Genomic DNA, 12,129 nt, shown 5'->3' with positions numbered 1-12,129 from the left:
CTGTAACTGCGCACAGTGTGAGGACGCTGGCACTCTGTGACCTCACATTGTGTGCGTTGGGTCACAGCACAGCACATGGCAGGAAGAAGAAGAAGAGCGTGAATGACAGGAACATCAGCAGGAGAGGTAAGTAGATTTTTTTAAATCTGATCTGAGCATGGGGGTCATTCATGTGGAGGTCTGATTGGTGGACTTATTGAGGTCTGATCTGAAGTCATTCACAAGGAGCTCTGATTAGGGGACTTATGAGTTCTGATTGGGGGTCATTCATATGGAGGTCTGATCTGAGGTCTAATTGGGGGACTTATTGAGGTCTGATTAGGGGTTATTAACATGCAGATCGGATTGGGGTCTTATTAATATGTAGGTCTCATATAAGGTCTGATTGAGGGACTTCTCCGTGTGAATGACCTCAGATCAGACCTTAAGAAGTCCCTCAATCAGACCTAAGATAAGACCTACATATTAATTTTTTTATTAAGACCCCAATCAAACCTCAGTAAGTCCCCCAATAAGACCTCAGATCAGACCTGTATATGAATGACCCCCAATCAGACCTCAGGACAGACCTCAATAAGTTCCCCCTATAAGACCTCCATGTGAATGATCTCAGATCAGACCTTAAGGTCTGATAGGGGGAACTTATTGAGGTCTGACCTGAGGTCTGATTGGGGGTCATTCACGTGCAGGTCTGATCTGAGGTCTAATTGGGGGAATTACTGAGGTCTGATTTGGGTCTTATCAATATGTAGGTCTGATCTGAGGTCTGATTGGGACACGTATTAATATGAAGGTCTGATCTGAGGTCTGATTGGTGGACTTAATAATATGGAGATCTGAGGTATGATTGGGGGAATTAATAACACAGGGGGATCTGTTCTGAGGTCTGATTAACATTGGTGCCTGATTGGGGCTGTGAGCTGAAGTCTGATTAACATTGGGGGTCTGGTTGTAGTTCTGAGCTGCGGTCTGATGAAAAAACATTTTTTACTTATTTTCCTCCGCTAAGACCTATGTCAATACAGGGTCGGGTAAACCTAAAGAAAAAAAGGTTTTCCTCCCAAAAATACTCTACGTTCTACTGTGCCTGCACCAAATACTAAACGATGGCGCAGGAGCGGGATTTACGGGAGAATGACGAGAACTCGAAAGTCAATCAACTGGACCTGGGCGTGCAAAAGGGTGCATAGAGAGCCTCTAGGTGCTGAAGCAACCTCATAATAGCACCTAGAGGCTCATTAGCATATTTTCAAAGTCTTTATTTTAAGAGAACGGAGGCAGACAGGGAGTTATAAAGCATACTGTTATGTACTGCTGACATTAGCACATTGCTAATGTCAGACAGCTACATAACGTTATTTCTCATGACAGAAACCCTTTAATATCCAAATCTACTTTGGCGGGTAGAAGACGTAGACAAACATGCAGGGGAACGCAACATTCCTGATGTGTATACCGTATTTATCGGCGTATAACACGCACTTTTTCCCCCTGAAGATAGGGGGGAAATGATGTATGCGTGTTATATGCCGATATAATGTTAAGAAGCCATGTTTTTACATACCGGAGGTATAACATTAAGACGGCGCAGCGCCTGCCACAGCTCCCTCCTCATGCGCCGCCTGTCCCAGCTCCCTCTGTCATGCGGCGCCTGCCCCAGCTCACTCTGTCATGCGCCGCCTGCCTGTTCATTCATAAAGTGAGATAAGCAGGCAGGCGGCGCATGAGGAGGGAGCTGGGGCAGGCGGCGCATGAGGAGGGAGCTGGGGCAGGCGGCGCATGAGGAGGGAGCTGGGGCAGGCGGCACATCAGGAGGGAGCTGGGGCAGGCAGCGCATCAGGAGGGAGCTGAGGCAGGCGGCGCATGACCGAGGGAGATGCCGGTCTGCGCCGTCTTAATGTTATACCTCCGGTACTACAGTAAGTACCGTACAGCGCATCTACAATTAGATATAGAGATCAGATTGAATGTTTAACAGTTGCGGGGCCCGGTGTATTAGAGTAGAGTCACTGCACCGGGCCCCGCCTCCTCTCTCCACACTGATCCATCTGATGGGGGATCTGTAGATGACACTTATGGGGATCTGTGGATGACATAAGTGTCATCCACAGAGCCCCATAAGTGTCATCCTTTTACATTATTTACCTTATAAGTGGTAATAATATTAATAAAAAAAAGTTCTGAGCTACCCTTATTTTGCTTAAAAGTTCTTTATTTGAAATTTAAATTTTTTTCCTGAAATTTCCCTCTTAAAATGAAGGTGCGTGTTATACGCCTGTGCGTGTTATACGCCGATAAATACGGTAATTATTATCTTGCTTGATAAGTCTCCCAACTAGCCTCTTGGTAAAAGTTGGATACCAATATGCATTGGGTCAACATAGAAAGGGTTTTAGCAATGTTTGTTGTTATCCTCTTTTGCTGCAAGGCAACAGTGCTAACCACTGAGCCACCGTATTCCACTAGGTTTTCTATCTGTGCTCATTGCAATCCAAACTCCAGTCATGGATCCAACAAGGCATTAACAGAGTAGAAGACCTTTTCAATATATACTTTATTACAGTTTGCATAGCTCAACGATTCCTTCAATCTTCCCAATGGGGATTTTTACAAATATTTGCAGATACAAACGTGTTTAAGCTAAAAGATTAAGAAAAAAAGATAAAAAGATATCGGTTGTATAACAGATATTTTTTACAGATTATACAAGGAACCTTATAGGTCTTCAATGGATATATCGTTTTATGAGTTCACATTTTGATTTCTGCAAATCACATCCTCTAAAAATGTGGGAGAGGAAATTACATGCACTTCATACGTTTTAAAGGCTTTTATCGACAATTACATGACATTTATGCAAAGAGTCAGTATTTGCAGTGTTGGCCCTTCTTTTTCAGGACCTCTGCAATTCGACTGGGCATGCTCTCAATCAACTTCTGGGCCAATTCCTGACTGATAGCAAGTAGCAACCCATTCTTTCATAATCACTTCTTGGAGTTTGTCAGAATTAGTGGGTTATTGTTTGTCCACCCGCCTCTTGAGGATTGACCACAAGTTCTCAATGGGATTGTGAGTGAGCCCACTCCCTTGGATGAGAAGCAACCCCACACATGAATGGTCTCAAGATGCTTTACTGTTGGCATGACACAGGACTGATGGTAGCGCTCACCTTTTCTTCTCCGGACAAGCCTTTTTCCTGATGCCCCAAACAATCGGAAAGAGGCTTGATCTAAGAATATGACTTTGCCCCAGTCCTCAGCAGTCCATTCACCATATTTTCTGCAGAAGATCAATCTGTCCCTGATGTTTTTTTGGGAGGGAAGTGGCTTCTTTGCTGCCCTTCTTGACACCAGGCCATCTTCCAAAAGTCTTCGCCTCACTGTGCGTGCAGATGCGCTCACACCTGCCTGCTGCCATTCTTGAGCAAGCTCTGCAATGGTGGCACTCCGATCCCGCAGCTGACTCCTCTTTAGGAGACGATCCTGGCGCTTGCTGGACTTTCTTGGACTCCCTGAAGCCTTCTTAACAAGAATTGAACCTCTGTCCTTGAAGTTCTTGATGATCCTATACATTGTTGATTGAGGTGCAATCTTAGTAGCCACAATATCCTTGCCTGTGAAGCCATTTTTATGCAACGCAATGATGGCTGCACGCGTTTCTTTGCAGGTCACTATGGTTAACAATGGAAGAACAATGACTCTCAAGCATCACCCTCCTTTTAACAGGTCAAGTCTGCCATTTTAACCCAATCAGCCTGACATAATGATCTCCAGCCTTGTGCTCGTCAACATTCTCATATGAGTTAACAAGACGATTACTGAAATGATCTCAGCAGGTCCTTTAATGACAGCAATGAAATGCAGTGGAAAGGTTTTTTTGGGATTAAGTTAATTTTCATGGCAAAGAAGGACTATGCAATTCATCTGAACACTCTTCATAACATTCTGGAGTATATGCAAATTACTATTATAAAAACTTAAGCAGCAATTTTTCCAATTTCAAATATTTATGTAATTTTCTAAACTTTTGGCCACGACTGTACAATGGTAAACAGGGTGTACATGCCTAACTCCTTGATAGAAATAACATCTGTTAAGAATGGCACAACTATGGCACAAAGGTAGAACAATACTCAACCTGTTTATGTTTAATTATTGCAACCAATTAATGCTAGAAATGATAGTAGCAAAACACACATAATTCATCTTAAGGCCCCCCATACGCATTAGGATTTTGTTGGCGCAACCAAGCCTGTATGTGTATGGGGTAGCTGGGAGAGATAGAATAAGCATTAATCTAAAATATATTATTGAAAGTATAGGGACACATTTATGTATGCCAAGAACCTGCCTGTCAAATGCTAGCCTAATCTGTCCACTTGCTCAAAATAGATATATCTCTACCCAAACTACATCCATTCTCTCCATCCCTATGCAGTAATGAAAACATCTGTTTACAGATCTGGTGGTCAAAAATCTTTAATGGGGTTGGCCACTCTCCATGTATTTTCTACTACTGTGTGGGAGGCAGGGAAAAAGTATATCTCCTAATATATGTCATTAAGCAGATCTGCCTGTTTTTTCTATAATCTGAAGCCACGCCCCCTGAGCCCGCTCTGCCCTGCAGCCGAATTCTCACATGGCTGCAGGCGACATAGAAGAGCTTCACAACAAGCTTGTCCATGCCAGATGATCAGTGCAGTCTATCTGTGCCTGCGCTCTTCTCCCTCACCTGTAAGAGCAGAGCATGCACAGTCTGCTCCCATCAGTGGTGCCCTCAGAGTCTGAAAGAAATCAGCAGCTAGTGGAGAAGGAGGATGTGCTTCCCTGAAGTTCCCTGCAAGAAAACCCTCCTGAGCCCCTGTATACAGGAGGCATTTGTATATATGTGTAGAAATAGGGATCTGAGGCATTGACATAAAATTTGCGCTGTCCTTACCAACTGAAACATGGGTAAGTATGATAGATATATATATATATATATATTTATATACACACACACATAGATTTATTTATATATATATATATATATATATATATATATACATAACAAAAGGTCAGGCAGCACTCCTTAATATGCAGCTGAAGCTGTAGCGGTGCCCGCAGTGATCCCTCGATCCAGGACCAGCAATATAACACAGAAAAAACTGCGGCACTCCTTGAAGTAGAAAAATGTGCAATTTATTCACACATGTCAGCAGAGACAACGTTTCGGTTCTCTCCCAGAACCTTTTTCAAGTCAAGTGAACATAAAAAGTGCATATGTGCATATATAAATACATCATCACTTAGTGCCTAATTGATTCAACAACCAATGCAATAGCAGTGCACTCCCCATTGGGGGTAAGCTACAACTCATGTGATCAATTCCTAAAGTTAACATTGATACCAATCTATCCTAAATACATGTAGGTGAAGTTTTTTTAAAAAACTTATTTCATTGAAATCCTCGTAATTACGTATACGTGCATACAATAAAGTGAACAGTGCAATTAAAATCATGACTGTAATACCTTCTTAAAGAGAGTTATGGAGAGAAATATCGGGAGAGGCGTCTTCTCTTGTATGGAGGCTCGCGCCACTGTTCCGCGTCTGCTACTCCCCACTGCGCATGTGTCAGTCCCTCTTCCCTCGTGACGCCGTACATAACCACCCTGCGTCACATCTGGGCGGAGTCCCACATGATGACGCTTGATCGGCCGCCCCAGCACCATCCCCGCACGCACTGCGTGCGAAACTGAGCTGCGCCAGTCGCACCGAGCCGCATCACTGGTCTGTAACCGCCATCTTACATTAGGGCATTCATCTGGGCAAAATATTACAACTCTGTTTTCCCATAGTTCTTCTCCAAACCTCTAATCCGTTATAGGCAACAGTCCACATAACATTTTAAACAATGCCTACAGACAATTAAGCCACATGTATAACATGAACATGACCATAGCTTCTATTAATTCACTACATACAGTATGCGATACACATCAAATCACAGGGCTGTGAACTTGAGACTAGCTGACCATTTCTCCCGTTACCCTAAATTCAACGTTTAGCCCTTTTGGTTTCAAAGTATCTAGTCGGAAAATCCACTTAAGCTCAATTTTCTTTAATATGTTTAATCGATCCCCTCCTCTTACCAAGGGTTTAACGTGGTCAATGACCATAAATCTCAAGTCACTCTCCCTGTGATTTTTTTCTACAAAATGCTTCGATACAGGCAAATCAGTTCTTTTACTCCTAATGGACTGTCTATGGTTATTCAACCTGGTTTTTAACTCACATGTCGTTTCGCCGACATATAGCCTTTTACAAGGGCACCACAGCACATATATCACCCATGATGAGTCACAGGTGAGATAGTGCCTTATGTTAAAGATCTCTCCCGTGTCTGGATGTGTGAACCCTGATCCTTTCACCATCAGTTTGCAGTTCACACATCCAAGACACGGGAAAGAGCCAGTGCGCCTTGTCTTCAAAAATGTCTGTCTTACTTGTCCTTTTTCAGGTACTCTTGAGTGCACAACCTTATCCCTAATGTTCCCTGCTCTTTTATATGCCATCATAGGTGGATTCTTAAAGGCTGCAATATTTGGGTGTCCACTACTCAATAGCCCCCAGTGGCGCCTCACTATATTTTCAATATTGGGGCTCAACTCGTTATATGATGATATGAATGGCAATCTGTCATTCACTTGTCTTTGTTTGGGGACCAACAGCTCCTCTCTTGAAGCTTCTCTAGCTCTATCCGCATGTTTTTTCACTAGCCTTCTAGGGTAACCCCTATCAACAAAGGCTTGTGCCATCTTATTCATTGCCAAATGCATGTTCTCTTCCTTATCAACTATTCTCCGTACCCGGAGTAACTGACTAAACGGTAAAGAGTCCACCATCCTCCGTGGGTGACCACTTGTAAAATGCAATAATGTATTCTTATCAGTGGATTTAATATTCAAATCCATATGTAACTGATCATCCTCAATATATACCTGTGTATCTAGGTACTGCACACGGTCAGCCGATGCCGTTAACGTAAATTGGATCTCCCTATCTAGAGAGTTCAAAAATACGTGAAAGTCCATCAGCTGATCCATAGTGCCACCCCAAATGAGGAAAATGTCATCTATGTACCTCCACCACGTCAATACTTGGTTGAAGTGGGGAGATACATAGACGAGACGTTCCTCAAATGACCGTACAAAAATATTTGCATAGGTGGGCGCGGCGTTGGACCCCATCGCCGCGCCCATCGTTTGCAAATAAAACTGTCCCTGGAACTCAAAGTAATTGTTCCTCAGAGACAGCTCCATCAATGCTAATACAAACTGTCGTGCTGGGGCGGAATAGTCCGAATATTGTAACATCTCAGCCACAGCCGACAGTCCCTTTTCATGGTTAATAGACGTGTATAATGACACTATGTCAAAAGATGCCAAAATCGCCCCTTTCGGAACCCTCGTTCCTTTAATCTTGGTGATGAAGTCTCCGGTGTCCCTAATGTATGACTTAGCACCCATAGCGTACTCCCTAAGTATTTTATCCAAAAAAACATTTATGTTTGACAGAATCGAATTCCTGCCCGAAATTATTGGCCGTCCCGGAGGATCGACCAACCTTTTATGTATCTTTGGTAATACATATATAGTGGGTGTAACCGGAGACTTCACCACCAAAAATTCTTTAAGTTGTTTATCAATGGTCCCATCCTGTACTGCAGCTGTTAGATGTGCATCAATTTTCCTGGCAATATCGAATCTGGGGTCCCTGACCAATGGTTCATAGACACCAGGTTCACGCAATTGCCTGTGTATTTCCTGTATATATCGAGAGGTGTCCATAACCACGATCCCACCACCCTTGTCCGCAGACTTGATGGTGAGATCGGGGTTACTGGACAAACTCTCAAGCGCAGACATTTCCTGTGCCGTAATATTTGGTTTAGTGAAGATTTCACCTTGGGTTCTTTTTCTTAGTATGGCAACATCTCTCTTGACCGCCTCTATAAAACACTCTAGGGCATGCGAATTAACAAGAGGAAAAAAATCACTTTTTAAATGCAAACCAAACTGTTGTAACGTCAATTGATCATCAGAATGATCAGTCTCATTAGTATTAATGGCACCAGGGGAACTGGAGTCGAACCACACCCTCAGTTTTAAATTCCTGAAGAGGCGGTTCAAGTCCAGTTCCAACTGGAACCAATCAGGTTTAGCCTGTGGACAAAATGACAGTCCTTTGTTCAGAACTTTCAATTCATGCTCAGTCAATGAATAAGATGAAATATTTATCACCACATTCGACTCTACTTCTTCTTTGTTACATTCATCTGTCTGGAGTTGTTGGTCCTCATTAATCTCTGTGCCCTGGTTTTTCCCAGATCTCCTGTGTCGGACACCTCCCCTTCTTGTGGGGCGTCTCCCGTAGCGACACGTGGGCCTAAAAAAGTTCCAGGCTGGCTAGAGTTGAAATCATCATTTGCATCGTTGTTTCTCGCCCATTTATTTATTTCTTTATTCCGTTTTGGCATCTTTTTTGGCTGCGGACCCCGATCCGTGTGCCAAGGTTGTTCCCAAACATAGACTTGCCCAGACATATAATCATTTTGGTCTCTATGCCACTTAGACCTTTTGACTTCCTCAAGGTCTTTTCGCATTTTTTCCAAAAAAGACCGTTGTTTCTCCAAGAACACCTCTATTTCATTAATAGATATTGTTACTTTAAGCTGTTGTTCAATATCCTGCAATTTGCTCTTTAGTACCAGCATTTCCTTCTGTGAAAACTCAATGTTGAGCAACATAATGTCCATCGCATATTTATTTGAAATGGCTTCAAAGCGCGTTCTGAATTCACCATCCTGTACAAACATATTAGGCTTCAGACGGGATCGCATCCCTCTTGGTATGCGCTTATTTTTATAATATTGCGCTAACGTAAGCGAATGCAACTCGGTGGATAACAATTTTTTGGTAACGCTTTCATAATCCCTCTTGATGTTAATAGCTGAGGGTATATTGAGGAAGGCAGCATCACCCTCCACGTTTCCCATGATCCTCTGTGCATCCACATTACTGTATGAAAAGACATGCGTGTCAATATCCCCTTGTAGGGGCGTACTACCTGAGATGTCGGTAGGGTCGGGTGCAGAGCCTTCAGTCGCCAATAGATCCATAACAAAAGGTCAGGCAGCACTCCTTAATATGCAGCTGAAGCTGTAGCGGTGCCCGCAGTGATCCCTCGATCCAGGACCAGCAATATAACACAGAAAAAACTGCGGCACTCCTTGAAGTAGAAAAATGTGCAATTTATTCACACATGTCAGCAGAGACAACGTTTCGGTTCTCTCCCAGAACCTTTTTCAAGTCAAGTGAACATAAAAAGTGCATATGTGCATATATAAATACATCATCACTTAGTGCCTAATTGATTCAACAACCAATGCAATAGCAGTGCACTCCCCATTGGGGGTAAGCTACAACTCATGTGATCAATTCCTAAAGTTAACATTGATACCAATCTATCCTAAATACATGTAGGTGAAGTTTTTTTTAAAAACTTATTTCATTGAAATCCTCGTAATTACGTATACGTGCATACAATAAAGTGAACAGTGCAATTAAAATCATGACTGTAATACCTTCTTAAAGAGAGTTATGGAGAGAAATATCGGGAGAGGCGTCTTCTCTTGTATGGAGGCTCGCGCCACTGTTCCGCGTCTGCTACTCCCCACTGCGCATGTGTCAGTCCCTCTTCCCTCGTGACGCCGTACATAACCACCCTGCGTCACATCTGGGCGGAGTCCCACATGATGACGCTTGATCGGCCGCCCCAGCACCATCCCCGCACGCACTGCGTGCGAAACTGAGCTGCGCCAGTCGCACCGAGCCGCATCACTGGTCTGTAACCGCCATCTTACATTAGGGCATTCATCTGGGCAAAATATTACAACTCTGTTTTCCCATAGTTCTTCTCCAAACCTCTAATCCGTTATAGGCAACAGTCCACATAACATTTTAAACAATGCCTACAGACAATTAAGCCACATGTATAACATGAACATGACCATAGCTTCTATTAATTCACTACATACAGTATGCGATACACATCAAATCACAGGGCTGTGAACTTGAGACTAGCTGACCATTTCTCCCGTTACCCTAAATTCAACGTTTAGCCCTTTTGGTTTCAAAGTATCTAGTCGGAAAATCCACTTAAGCTCAATTTTCTTTAATATGTTTAATCGATCCCCTCCTCTTACCAAGGGTTTAACGTGGTCAATGACCATAAATCTCAAGTCACTCTCCCTGTGATTTTTTTCTACAAAATGCTTCGATACAGGCAAATCAGTTCTTTTACTCCTAATGGACTGTCTATGGTTATTCAACCTGGTTTTTAACTCACATGTCGTTTCGCCGACATATAGCCTTTTACAAGGGCACCACAGCACATATATCACCCATGATGAGTCACAGGTGAGATAGTGCCTTATGTTAAAGATCTCTCCCGTGTCTGGATGTGTGAACCCTGATCCTTTCACCATCAGTTTGCAGTTCACACATCCAAGACACGGGAAAGAGCCAGTGCGCCTTGTCTTCAAAAATGTCTGTCTTACTTGTCCTTTTTCAGGTACTCTTGAGTGCACAACCTTATCCCTAATGTTCCCTGCTCTTTTATATGCCATCATAGGTGGATTCTTAAAGGCTGCAATATTTGGGTGTCCACTACTCAATAGCCCCCAGTGGCGCCTCACTATATTTTCAATATTGGGGCTCAACTCGTTATATGATGATATGAATGGCAATCTGTCATTCACTTGTCTTTGTTTGGGGACCAACAGCTCCTCTCTTGAAGCTTCTCTAGCTCTATCCGCATGTTTTTTCACTAGCCTTCTAGGGTAACCCCTATCAACAAAGGCTTGTGCCATCTTATTCATTGCCAAATGCATGTTCTCTTCCTTATCAACTATTCTCCGTACCCGGAGTAACTGACTAAACGGTAAAGAGTCCACCATCCTCCGTGGGTGACCACTTGTAAAATGCAATAATGTATTCTTATCAGTGGATTTAATATTCAAATCCATATGTAACTGATCATCCTCAATATATACCTGTGTATCTAGGTACTGCACACGGTCAGCCGATGCCGTTAACGTAAATTGGATCTCCCTATCTAGAGAGTTCAAAAATACGTGAAAGTCCATCAGCTGATCCATAGTGCCACCCCAAATGAGGAAAATGTCATCTATGTACCTCCACCACGTCAATACTTGAAAATATAGTGAGGCGCCACTGGGGGCTATTGAGTAGTGGACACCCAAATATTGCAGCCTTTAAGAATCCACCTATGATGGCATATAAAAGAGCAGGGAACATTAGGGATAAGGTTGTGCACTCAAGAGTACCTGAAAAAGGACAAGTAAGACAGACATTTTTGAAGACAAGGCGCACTGGCTCTTTCCCGTGTCTTGGATGTGTGAACTGCAAACTGATGGTGAAAGGATCAGGGTTCACACATCCAGACACGGGAGAGATCTTTAACATAAGGCACTATCTCACCTGTGACTCATCATGGGTGATATATGTGCTGTGGTGCCCTTGTAAAAGGCTATATGTCGGCGAAACGACATGTGAGTTAAAAACCAGGTTGAATAACCATAGACAGTCCATTAGGAGTAAAAGAACTGATTTGCCTGTATCGAAGCATTTTGTAGAAAAAAATCACAGGGAGAGTGACTTGAGATTTATGGTCATTGACCACGTTAAACCCTTGGTAAGAGGAGGGGATCGATTAAACATATTAAAGAAAATTGAGCTTAAGTGGATTTTCCGACTAGATACTTTGAAACCAAAAGGGCTAAACGTTGAATTTAGGGTAACGGGAGAAATGGTCAGCTAGTCTCAAGTTCACAGCCCTGTGATTTGATGTGTATCGCATACTGTATGTAGTGAATTAATAGAAGCTATGGTCATGTTCATGTTATACATGTGGCTTAATTGTCTGTAGGCATTGTTTAAAATGTTATGTGGACTGTTGCCTATAACGGATTAGAGGTTTGGAGAAGAACTATGGGAAAACAGAGTTGTAATATTTTGCCCAGATGAATGCCCTAATGTAAGATGGCGGTTACAGACCAGTGATG

This window comes from Bufo gargarizans, chromosome 3 (genome assembly GCF_014858855.1).
Source record: "Bufo gargarizans isolate SCDJY-AF-19 chromosome 3, ASM1485885v1, whole genome shotgun sequence".
NCBI lineage: Eukaryota > Metazoa > Chordata > Amphibia > Anura > Bufonidae > Bufo > Bufo gargarizans.
This window is presented reverse-complemented; position numbering follows the sequence as displayed.